Source organism: Monodelphis domestica, chromosome 7 (assembly GCF_027887165.1).
Source record: "Monodelphis domestica isolate mMonDom1 chromosome 7, mMonDom1.pri, whole genome shotgun sequence".
In the NCBI taxonomy this organism is placed as follows: domain Eukaryota; kingdom Metazoa; phylum Chordata; class Mammalia; order Didelphimorphia; family Didelphidae; genus Monodelphis; species Monodelphis domestica.
The window spans coordinates 102,216,443-102,226,360 of record NC_077233.1 but is presented as its reverse complement, the minus strand read 5'-3'; the positions used below and the strand labels follow the sequence as shown (position 1 = coordinate 102,226,360).

At 35.6% G+C, this 9,918-nt stretch overlaps 1 non-coding gene across 1 annotated transcript; it reads left to right on the top strand.

Annotated features, from left to right (window-relative positions):
- Positions 1 to 6,537: 6,537 nt before the first annotated feature.
- LOC130455713 (U6 spliceosomal RNA) lies at positions 6,538 to 6,644 on the top strand. Its single transcript, XR_008913809.1, has one exon. It is a non-coding gene; the product is annotated as a U6 spliceosomal RNA (small nuclear RNA).
- Positions 6,645 to 9,918: the final 3,274 nt, after the last annotated feature.

Genomic DNA, 9,918 nt, shown 5'->3' with positions numbered 1-9,918 from the left:
AGAATTGAATACAAATAGAGAAGGAAAGAACACCTTGGGGAAATTTTGCATCTCTTCAACCACTGTAGCTATGTCCCAGAAGGGGGAAAAAAGGCCATGTCTTTTATAGTAGTATTCTTCCAGTGAAATTTAAGGTTAAAAATTGTATTATGCTACATTACTTACAGAATTAACATTGAAGGTCAACCAAAGGGCAATGATGAGGTACAAGGAAAGCATGTGTAAGCTGCAAAGCTTTAAAAATGAAAAAATATTCAAGAGAAGCAGTGAAAAATGATGTCCTTTTTAAAGATGAATGACCAAAATGGCTGTCCTTCATGCTTAGAATATTGTCACTCCTCATCTCTGCCTCCTGGCTTCCCTAGCTTCCATTTCAGCTCAGCTAAAATCCCACCTTCTAAAGGAAGGCTTTCTCAACCTTCTCCTCTTACTTCTAGTGCGTTCCTATTGGTTATTTCCAGTTGATCCTTTGTGTAATTTGTAATTTGGTTGTTGCCTCACCCAGCAGATTGCCTGCTCCTTTGGAGCAAAAATTGTCTTTTTGTTTTCTTTCCTTTACTACTTCTTTGCTCAGTGTCTGAGACATAGAAAATGCTTGTTGACTGATTTAACGATATAAATGACTTGGCAAAACTTAAAGCATTTAAATGTTAGATATTATTCTTTATTTTCTTTTAATGAGATACATTATATTAAATGAGTACAGATATGAAAACATATTTCTATTTCATTCATAAATATTAAATAGTCAAGATGGATATTATTTTTGTTATTTCACTATTTTCTTTTGTAATTATTTTGATCATCTAAATAAAAATATATGCTCACTAATTGATGTTACATATATTATGAAACTAAACAGAGCCATTCTAAAGAAAGGTGGTTTTTTTTATTATTAATTATCTTGTAAGTAATTTCAATTTGAACTTGCCCTTTACCAAAAATAACATCTTTGCCTTTGGATTTCCTTGCACTTCTTTCTTACTTTTCTCCTATTATTTCCCCCTATTTCTCATTAGTAAAAACACTAATTGTATTCAATTAAAACAACAATCTAAGGGTTTTCTCATTTTATTAGTAATTATTTTATATTGTTTGCTTTGAAAATCTTTTTTGGCTAAGAGATTTGTCTATTTCAAAGAAATTACTTTAAAAAGGCTATGAATCCCTTTAAAATGCAAAGTTCTTTCTCAATTTCTCCTGAACAGATAATTCTGTGTTCAAATTCACATGCTTCTTAACTTTGCACTTCAATATTTCAAGCAACTTAGTCCTCCCTTTTCTTCCTTGGAAAGTTCTCCCACTGTGTACCTAATTATTAGTCCTCAGAAAGGGATTTACTCATTACTTGTGACATTCATTACTTTAAGTAGATTCCAGTATTCTTTCTTCATAATTGTACAGTTGAGATTTAACTATGTTGTATCTAGGCATGTTAAATTGTGGGGGCTTTCCTTATTAGAGTCTTGTGAATTCTTTCTTTTATTGTATTATATTCTTTCCAATTATTCCATAGTTCTGGGGAATTTATTCTGATGATTCCACTAAATATAAAATGTGTTGTTTTTTTTCTAAGTTCTCTGAGATGTCAGCAATTCTGACAGTACTGTATTATAATCATTCCTTTTGTTCTGTCCATTGAATCCATGTGTTTTCTATTACTTTGGATAACTCAGTGATTTTTTTATCCTCCATTTCTCATACTTCTGCATTGTGTATAATTCCATTTCCCAATATAGTAAGTCCATTGACTTTATGTTGTTATTTGTCATTCTATTGTTTATTTCGTATAAATCATTTCCTTAATTGTTTACTCTTATAATTTTTAAATGATTTTGGAAAAAAACCTGAATTTTAAATTTTTTTCTTAAATCTCTCCTCTTGTTAACAAGTTCTCACAATTTTCTTTGCATTTTAAATCTTTGCTTAATTTCTTTGAATATGATATTAATCTACTTACAGAAATTTCTTGGGATATTTTTAAAGGTTTCAGTTCCCATCTTAATTGCATCTGGTACTCTAATTGTTTTAATTACTCTAGAGTCCAAAATATTATATCAGCACTCTCCTTTGTTTCTTTTTCTTTAATTTTGGTTGATTTTTTATTTTCTCAGAGTTTTTTATCAATATGACTTTCTTTGATGTTTTTATTATTGTTTGGTGGTGTTGCAAGTATGTAAGAAGCCTGTTATTCTTCAATATCTTATCATCAACATCTTGGATCTATACAAATTTAATTTAAGTGGAGATGATTGTCATTTTGATTGAAAAGTTAAATTGATGGGATTTTGTAAATATGAAGAAAATTCTATAGGAAATAATAAACTAGGAAAAGATAAAATGTTTCTCAGGGTGAAAACGATTAGAATAGGGATTCAGCTAAGACAATAGCACTGTATAAGAGTTGGGAAATACATACAATAGGAGGTTGGCTGTGTAGTAGTATGATCCTTTGACAGTACTTAAGGGATAATGAAATAGCCTAGTATGAAACAGAAGTGTGGGGTTTGGCAATCAATTGTTCTCCCATATATCACTGATGTTAGAATCATTTGTTCAGGTACAGTTAAATTATCAGCAGGTAAAAGAAAATACAAAGTAAATTCCAAATAAATAGAAAGAGTAAAAGTGAAAAGAATACACATAGATGTTTCAACCTAACCTTAAGAAGTTGTTGGCTCTGCAAAATGAAAAATGGATAAAAGACATATCCATGAGTAGTGATGAGTGTTAGATCACTAAGTTTAGAATCTTCATAAGTTCAAATCTGGCCTTACATACTTACTAGCTTGTGTGACCCTGGGCAAGTCATTTAACCCTGTATGCCTCAGTTCCTCCATTGTAAAATTAGCTGGCAAAGGAAATGACAAACTACTCCAATGTCTTTGCCAAGAAAGCATCAAAAAGGTCAGAAAAAGTCAGACACAACTAAAACAACAGGACAACAAAGGCATATTCAGCTAAAGTACAAATTTTGAAAACCAAACAATATTCTCAGGCCAAAAAAAAGTGTTTAGAAAACAATGAAAATAAAACAAAATTTAATGGATACAAAATATTTTTAACAATGAGGATACTAAAAGACCCAGAAACTTCTATAGAGAGCAAATATTTTATTTTGTTGCCAAGTTGAAAGAACCAGGTGAGGGAATTCTGCTTTCATGTATAAACATTTAGGAAACAACAAAAAAAGGACAATGTCAGAAGATTACAAAAAATATTCTTTCACAAAATGTCAAAAGTGGTAGAGGAAATAACATGCCTATAGAAATTTTAATTACATCATTTCTAGATGATGCTAGGAAGACAATCGGTCTGAAATGGAATGGATCTGCTAGCATTTGTGCAGTTACCTATTATCATCAGTGATGGTAATGGAACCACCACATTTGGATGCTATCATTTTAGTTCCTAGGTCAAGTGCTATACAGAGAAGTGGCAATGCAATGGCACCTAAAATTATGAAACTGGGAAGAACAGTTAGACCTGAACGTATAAATTCAGAAGAAATATTTGCTTGAAGTAATGGTATTTTAAAGACATTAAGGAACTGATTTTCAAGAAATCACAGAGAAGAAAAGATTCTAAAAGAAAGGAACAGATTATTTAAAGTGCTTATACTCCCAGAATGTAAGCAAAAAAATGCTTTTTGTGCAAAATGCAAAATGAGGCATATAGTTTTGACCATGGCTACTGCAGGAATTTGTTTTGCTTCATTAAGTTAAAAATAAATTTATCAAAATACTTAAAGATAAGTATTTAATCTGACCAAACAAGGTGACAACACTAATTTAAAATAAGCATATATTCATTCAAATCTGGCCTCAGATACTTCCTAGCTGTATGACTTTGATCATGTTACTTAACCCCAGTTGTCAAAGACTTAACCAATCTTCTGCCTAGGAATTCATGCTAAGTATGGATTCTAAGACAGAAAGTAAGGTTTTCTAAATAAATAATTAAAATAAAATACACATATAAACTTATTGATATTTATAATGTTATTAACAGTTTGATATACCTATCAATACTTTTTCAGTTACCTAAACTGACCATAAAATATGAAACAGAGCTCTGTATGCATTTACTTGAGCATGTGATTTCAGATATTGCTAAGCCTCTTCAGGCCTCTGTTCCTCAAATAGAAAATGAACAAAGACAAAGGAAAAAAATTTGGAATGGAAGGTTTGTAGAAAGGCAAGTAAACTGTAATTAAGAGCATAGCAATGCTATTCTCAGATTCTAATAGATAATACATCCTCTCATCCTGAGATCAAAGATATTCCTCAGCTTACTCGAAATCTTTCCCATCTTTGCATTGTCTCCTCCCCACGTTCTCATCACCATAATCTCATCATCAGTGACCCTAGTCCTTTAAGTGATGTTTTCTCTTCAGGAGAAGAGTGTTTCCAGAGCTGTATTAGGGATTTTTCTTCCCAAAATGTCCTAAACTCTTGGATATAGCTCTAAAACATTGTAGTTCTTACGTTGTTCATAGGAAATTCACTTTTAGGGAGAAGCTAGGTGGCTCTGTGGATTGAGAGCCAGGTCTAGAGATAGGGGTCTTTGGCTGAAATCTGGCCTTATACATGGCCTGCCTTTGTGACTCTGGGTGAGTCACTTAATCTCAATTGCCTAGCTCTTTCCACTCTTCTACTTTGAAACCATTACACAGATTTTATTCTAAAATAGAATGTAAGACATTAAAATTTAAAAAGGAAGAAACTCACTCTTGGTTTCCATCATGTGTCACATGCCTCTATCACTATTTATGATGGAGAAAGCCTGGCTTTCAAGAGCCATCATTTTCCTCCCAGTAATTTCTTGAATCCACTGTCCCTACTCACCTACCTCTAGTTCTCTAGTTCTTTCCTGTTTACCCCTTTCCATGGCTTCTTGCAGTCTTTCCCTTGATCTTTACTATACAAGGAAAAACAAAATCATATACAGCTTCAGTTGGATTCATCTCAACAAACATTAGGAGGTGTTTTCTTCAGCACCAGACACTGTGCTGGACATTGAGAACACAAAGCCAAGCATAGAGTGGTTACTGTCCAGAAGGAATTTTTGTTCTACTGAGGCAGGAATGAGGAAAGCAACATGTACAGAAATAAGAAAATAAGAAATGCAAAATGATTTCAAAGAGGGATAAGTAACAACTAGAGAAAGCAGGAAAGGGCATTCCAAGCATAGAGGGAAATCTGTATGAAGGTACAGGATGGGAGAGAAACATTATAAATGGGGAACAGCAAGTTATACTGCTTGACTGAAATGTAGTGGGATTGAGAAAGGATAATGTATAATTGATTTGGAAAGATAAGTAGGAGCCAGACTTTGAAGGGCTAGAAATTCCAAATCGATGAGCTTATATTTTAATCTAGAAGTACTAGGGAGCCACTGAGCCTTGGCAAGGAAAGGAATGACATATCTAAACCTTGGTCAACTTACCACAACCTCCTACTAGGTGGATTGGGGGAAATGGACAGGGCAAACCAAGTATCATCTCTATTCTGATATCTATTTTTATATACTACAACTACTATTTGTATTGATAAGTGATAGCATATATCCAGTTGGGTTGACCAATAAATGTTTGCTGAACTAAATTTTCAAAATATTTAAGATAGAAAAATGAATCAATTGTACATGAGGATTTATTTTCAAATGCCCAAAATCTTAACCAAATTTCAATTGTCCCTACTCTTTAATACAAGAAAATTGGGGTGATCTACCCTTAATGGTGCTGTCAGGTTGACAAACATTTATTAAGTATATACTATATGCCACAATATAATGGGGAAGATATGTAAACGATAATGTACAAAACAGATAAATTACCTTGATGTAGAGGGTGTAATTATATTTTTAAAATTCTTAAGCCATTTTGTAAGCACAACTTCAAACTTAAGTGGTGTAAAAAATGGTGGTTACTGTAGTAAAAATAAAAATTCTCTTCACTGACTGAGATGATGTATCAGTGAAGTTTAGAGTTTCTGGAGCAGGATCAGTATATGAGGGAGAGAGCCAATGCTAGAATGGAACTAGCTTCTGTCTTCCTCTTTCTCCCTGAGGGAGATAGTTGACAGTTACTGCACGAGGTCCCCAAAGGAAATGGCTAGTGGAGACTTGAAGATAGGTATCCCCTACCAACTAAGCCTAAGGATAGCCTTGGTACTTCTCCCACAGAGAGGATTTAGAGGCAAACCCCAGCAGGGACTCTGCCTCAGAGGGGGTTGGCTCAGGTGACTCTATTGTTCTTGAATTATATACCTTCTCAACACTGTATCAAGAGGCTTTACAAATCTGACTGCTTTTATAAAGTTTTAATGAAGGATCTTTAGGTAAACTGGGTGATGGAAAGTGGGAATAAGTTGCCCTAATGCTTTCCTATTCAGTCCTTGACCTGAACAGCTTGATATGGCAAATTCAGATTTCTCTGACCCATATTCCTAAGTAAACAACCCCACTATTAATTTAGATTTCTCTCTAACTGGCCTAAGAAACTATAAAGAGACAGGTGCAAGGAGATTGGAATGGGTGCTTGCTTCGGCAGCACATATGCTAAAATTAAAATGATACAGAGAAGATTACCATGGTCCCTGCACAAGGATGACACGCAAATTTGTGAAGCATTCCATATTTTTGATTGATGTCACATGTTAAACCCAGTGGAATTGTGCATCAGTTATGGGAGGGGAAGTGGGAGAGGGGAGGGAAGGAACATGAGTCTTGTAATCATGGAGAATTATTCTAAATCATCTAATTAATAAAAAAATTTTTAAACTTTAAAAATAATATTATTAGTCTAGGGAATATAATTGGTTTTGCCCAACTTTTGATTGCTTTGTCATTTTGGTGGGGAAAGGAACCCTAAGCACTATATCCTTCCCCATGAATACCAGTTCTACAATGAACACAAATAGCAAAGAACAAAGAAATCCATTTATACAAATCATAACAAAACAGAAATCAGAGAAGGTAATACATAAGAGAATAAATCCCATGCTAGACAAAGTGAAGGAACTCTATAATTAGAAGCAAGATAAGAGCTCAATCAAGAGAGAGTTCTAGATGTTACCCATGTGTCTGTAGTGTAACAAAAGGGGAATAGAGGTATGATAGAGACTGCTTTGTCCTTTCCTGTTGGCTTCTTCCCAGAATCTTTTCCCTCAAAGCCAGAAACCACTTTGACACTCCATTAGAAGAAGACTCTCTTTTGGAGATCCTTAAAAGGAGATTCCAACTTGCAGAGAACATGGCCTTTATCTCCACCAAAAAGAATACTGTGTCAATGTATTTGGGACAGGAATTACAAATATAATTTATGTGTTTGTTTGTAAATGAGGGATTTCCTGCTTATAAGACTGCGTTTTTTCTCTGCTAGCAGCAATAAAACTACCCAGGACAATCCAGAGGAATTCATAAGAAAGAATGCTATCCACATCCAGAGAAAGAACTGTGGGAGCAGAAATGCAGAAGAAAAACAACTACTTGATCACATGGAGACATGATTGGGGATGTAGACTCTAAGCGATCACACTAGTGCAGATATATTAATAATAAGGAAATAGGTCTTGATCAATGACACATGTAAAACCCAGTGGAACTACACATCAGCTACAGGAGAGGGTTGAGGGGAGGGGAGGAAAAGAATGTGAATCTTGTAAACATGGAAAAATTTTCTTAATCCATCAAATAAAATGAATAAATGAAATTTCAAAAAAGGAGACTGGAAGGGCAAGGGAGCTGGGATCTCTTCCCTGGTAGTCCACAGCCCCCTTTTAGGGTTTGAGATAACTTCTCAGTTAAGAGGTGGTTGGAGATATCAGATTGAAGATCTCTAGGAAGCTTGAATATAGGTACAGGATACTCTCAGGTGACTTTTAGTAAAATCCTCAGCCTCAGAACAGGTCTTGTCAGGTGAAGGACTCAGTTCAGAAGCCCCAGAATTCTATCCAGATCCTCCTCAGGTCACTTTCCTCCCCAGAATTCTTGTTCTCCAATTAACGCTTCCTCTCCCTCTGCCCTGATGTCAGGATTCCAAAAATCTTCTCATGTACCCTTCCTTACAGTGGGTACTCAATACATTTTTACTTCAATTTTGTATACCTAGATTTCCATAAAGAGAGCACACCTATGATGCTCCTCTAGTGAAATTTACATGGTCCATTTACAGAATATGATAACCAGCTATTTTCACTTTCCCATGAGATGAAGAAAGAAGTGCATAAATCCAGGTTAAAGCAGTTAGATTATATGTGGGGAAAAATGATGGCAGCTAGTAGGCCTGAAATGAGTTGTAAAGGTTAGCTCTGATGATCTGCTCTTTAATATCTCCAGGCTAGACAACTCCAGGTCCTTCAACTGATTCTCATATGACTTTAATTCCAGATTCCTCATAATATTGGTTTCCTTTCCTCTGAACTCACTGAAATTTGACATAGCATCTGTTAAAATGTAGCACCTAAAAGTCAACCACATAATCAACATATATGTATATATAAACATATATATAATATAAACATATACTAGCATATAAATTAAAAAATTATTAACTGTCATATAGCAGGCACTGTGCTAAATCTTAGAGATTATAAGGATAATTTTAGTGTTTTGACTTAAATCTAAATGATTGGTCACCAGGGATAATTCCCAAATAATGAAATACCCAAGTCAGCTGGGAATTATGGAGATTTTAATTAAAATAGAGAGAAGGAATTAACAGAAAGAGATAGAGAGAGAGAGAGAGAGAGAGAGAGAGAGAGAGAGAGAGAGAGAGAGAGAGAGAGAGAGAAAATTTAAACTGCTCTGGCTCAGGCTGAGCCAGGCAGTAGTTAAAGGCTTTGGTCAAAGTGGCCTCCCTGAGCCTAAGGGAAAGGGAGTCAGTCTTATCACTCACCACGAGACCATCTCCAAGCTGGGTTCCAATCCTCCACTGAACTCAATCTCCTGAATTGAGTTCAGAATCATCTGAACTGACTTTTAGCCTCCTTTTAAAGAAATTTTCTCTTATGTCACTGTAATAAAGAAGTAAACTGACTGGAAACTGTTACTTGTTGAAATAAAGAAGTAAACTAATGAAAAACTGTTTCTGATTGTAATAAAGAGGATAAACTGTTCTCTGGCTGGCTGTGACTAGAGAGGCTGCTACAGGAACCTGAGGCTGCTTACTGGTAATGGAGGTAGAACAGAAATGCTGGGGGATGCTGCCACACAGAGATGCTGGTACACAGGAGACACTGCCCTGGGATTTACTCTGGGATTTCTGCCTATTGATCCCTGCTGATTGCTGATGGATCAATCTATTTCCTAAACCCCTTCCTCCCTCACTCCCTCCCTTAACCAACCTCTCCCTTTTGCCTCCCTCACCTCCCAGATCTTCTTGAAGCCTTTGGTTGCTTCCCTCCTTCCTGAGTTGAACTATAATGATACTCTAGTTGCTTTCTCAGTCAAGGGGTTTATTGGGATAACAGGATGGGAAACTGAGGTAAGAGGGATAAGGAATTTCCCTAATCTAAATGAGGTAAAATTGAGGGTTTGGGGAGTCACAAGTGTGACTCTTAGACAGTTAGAAAGATGGAGGACAATAGCAGTTCAAAATCTTCTTTCTTCTACTTCACAAATCAGCCAGATCTCTCAGATTAACCTCAGAAAGAAACAAAGTTCAAAGTCTCTCCTTTTCTCCTGGCCAGCTCAATTCTCTTATAGACCACCAACTCAAAGCTTCTCCCTGATCAGCTTCCACTGCTCAGAGCCAGAGACAAAGTCCAAAAGCCAAGTCAGCCTCACAAAAGTCTCTCAGCCAGCTTCCAACCTCCAGGGAGAGAATGTGTGTGTGTCTCCCAGAGACAAAGTCCAAAAAAAAAAACAAGTCAACCCCCCCAGGGTCATTTCAGCCAGCTTCAAACCTCCAGGGAG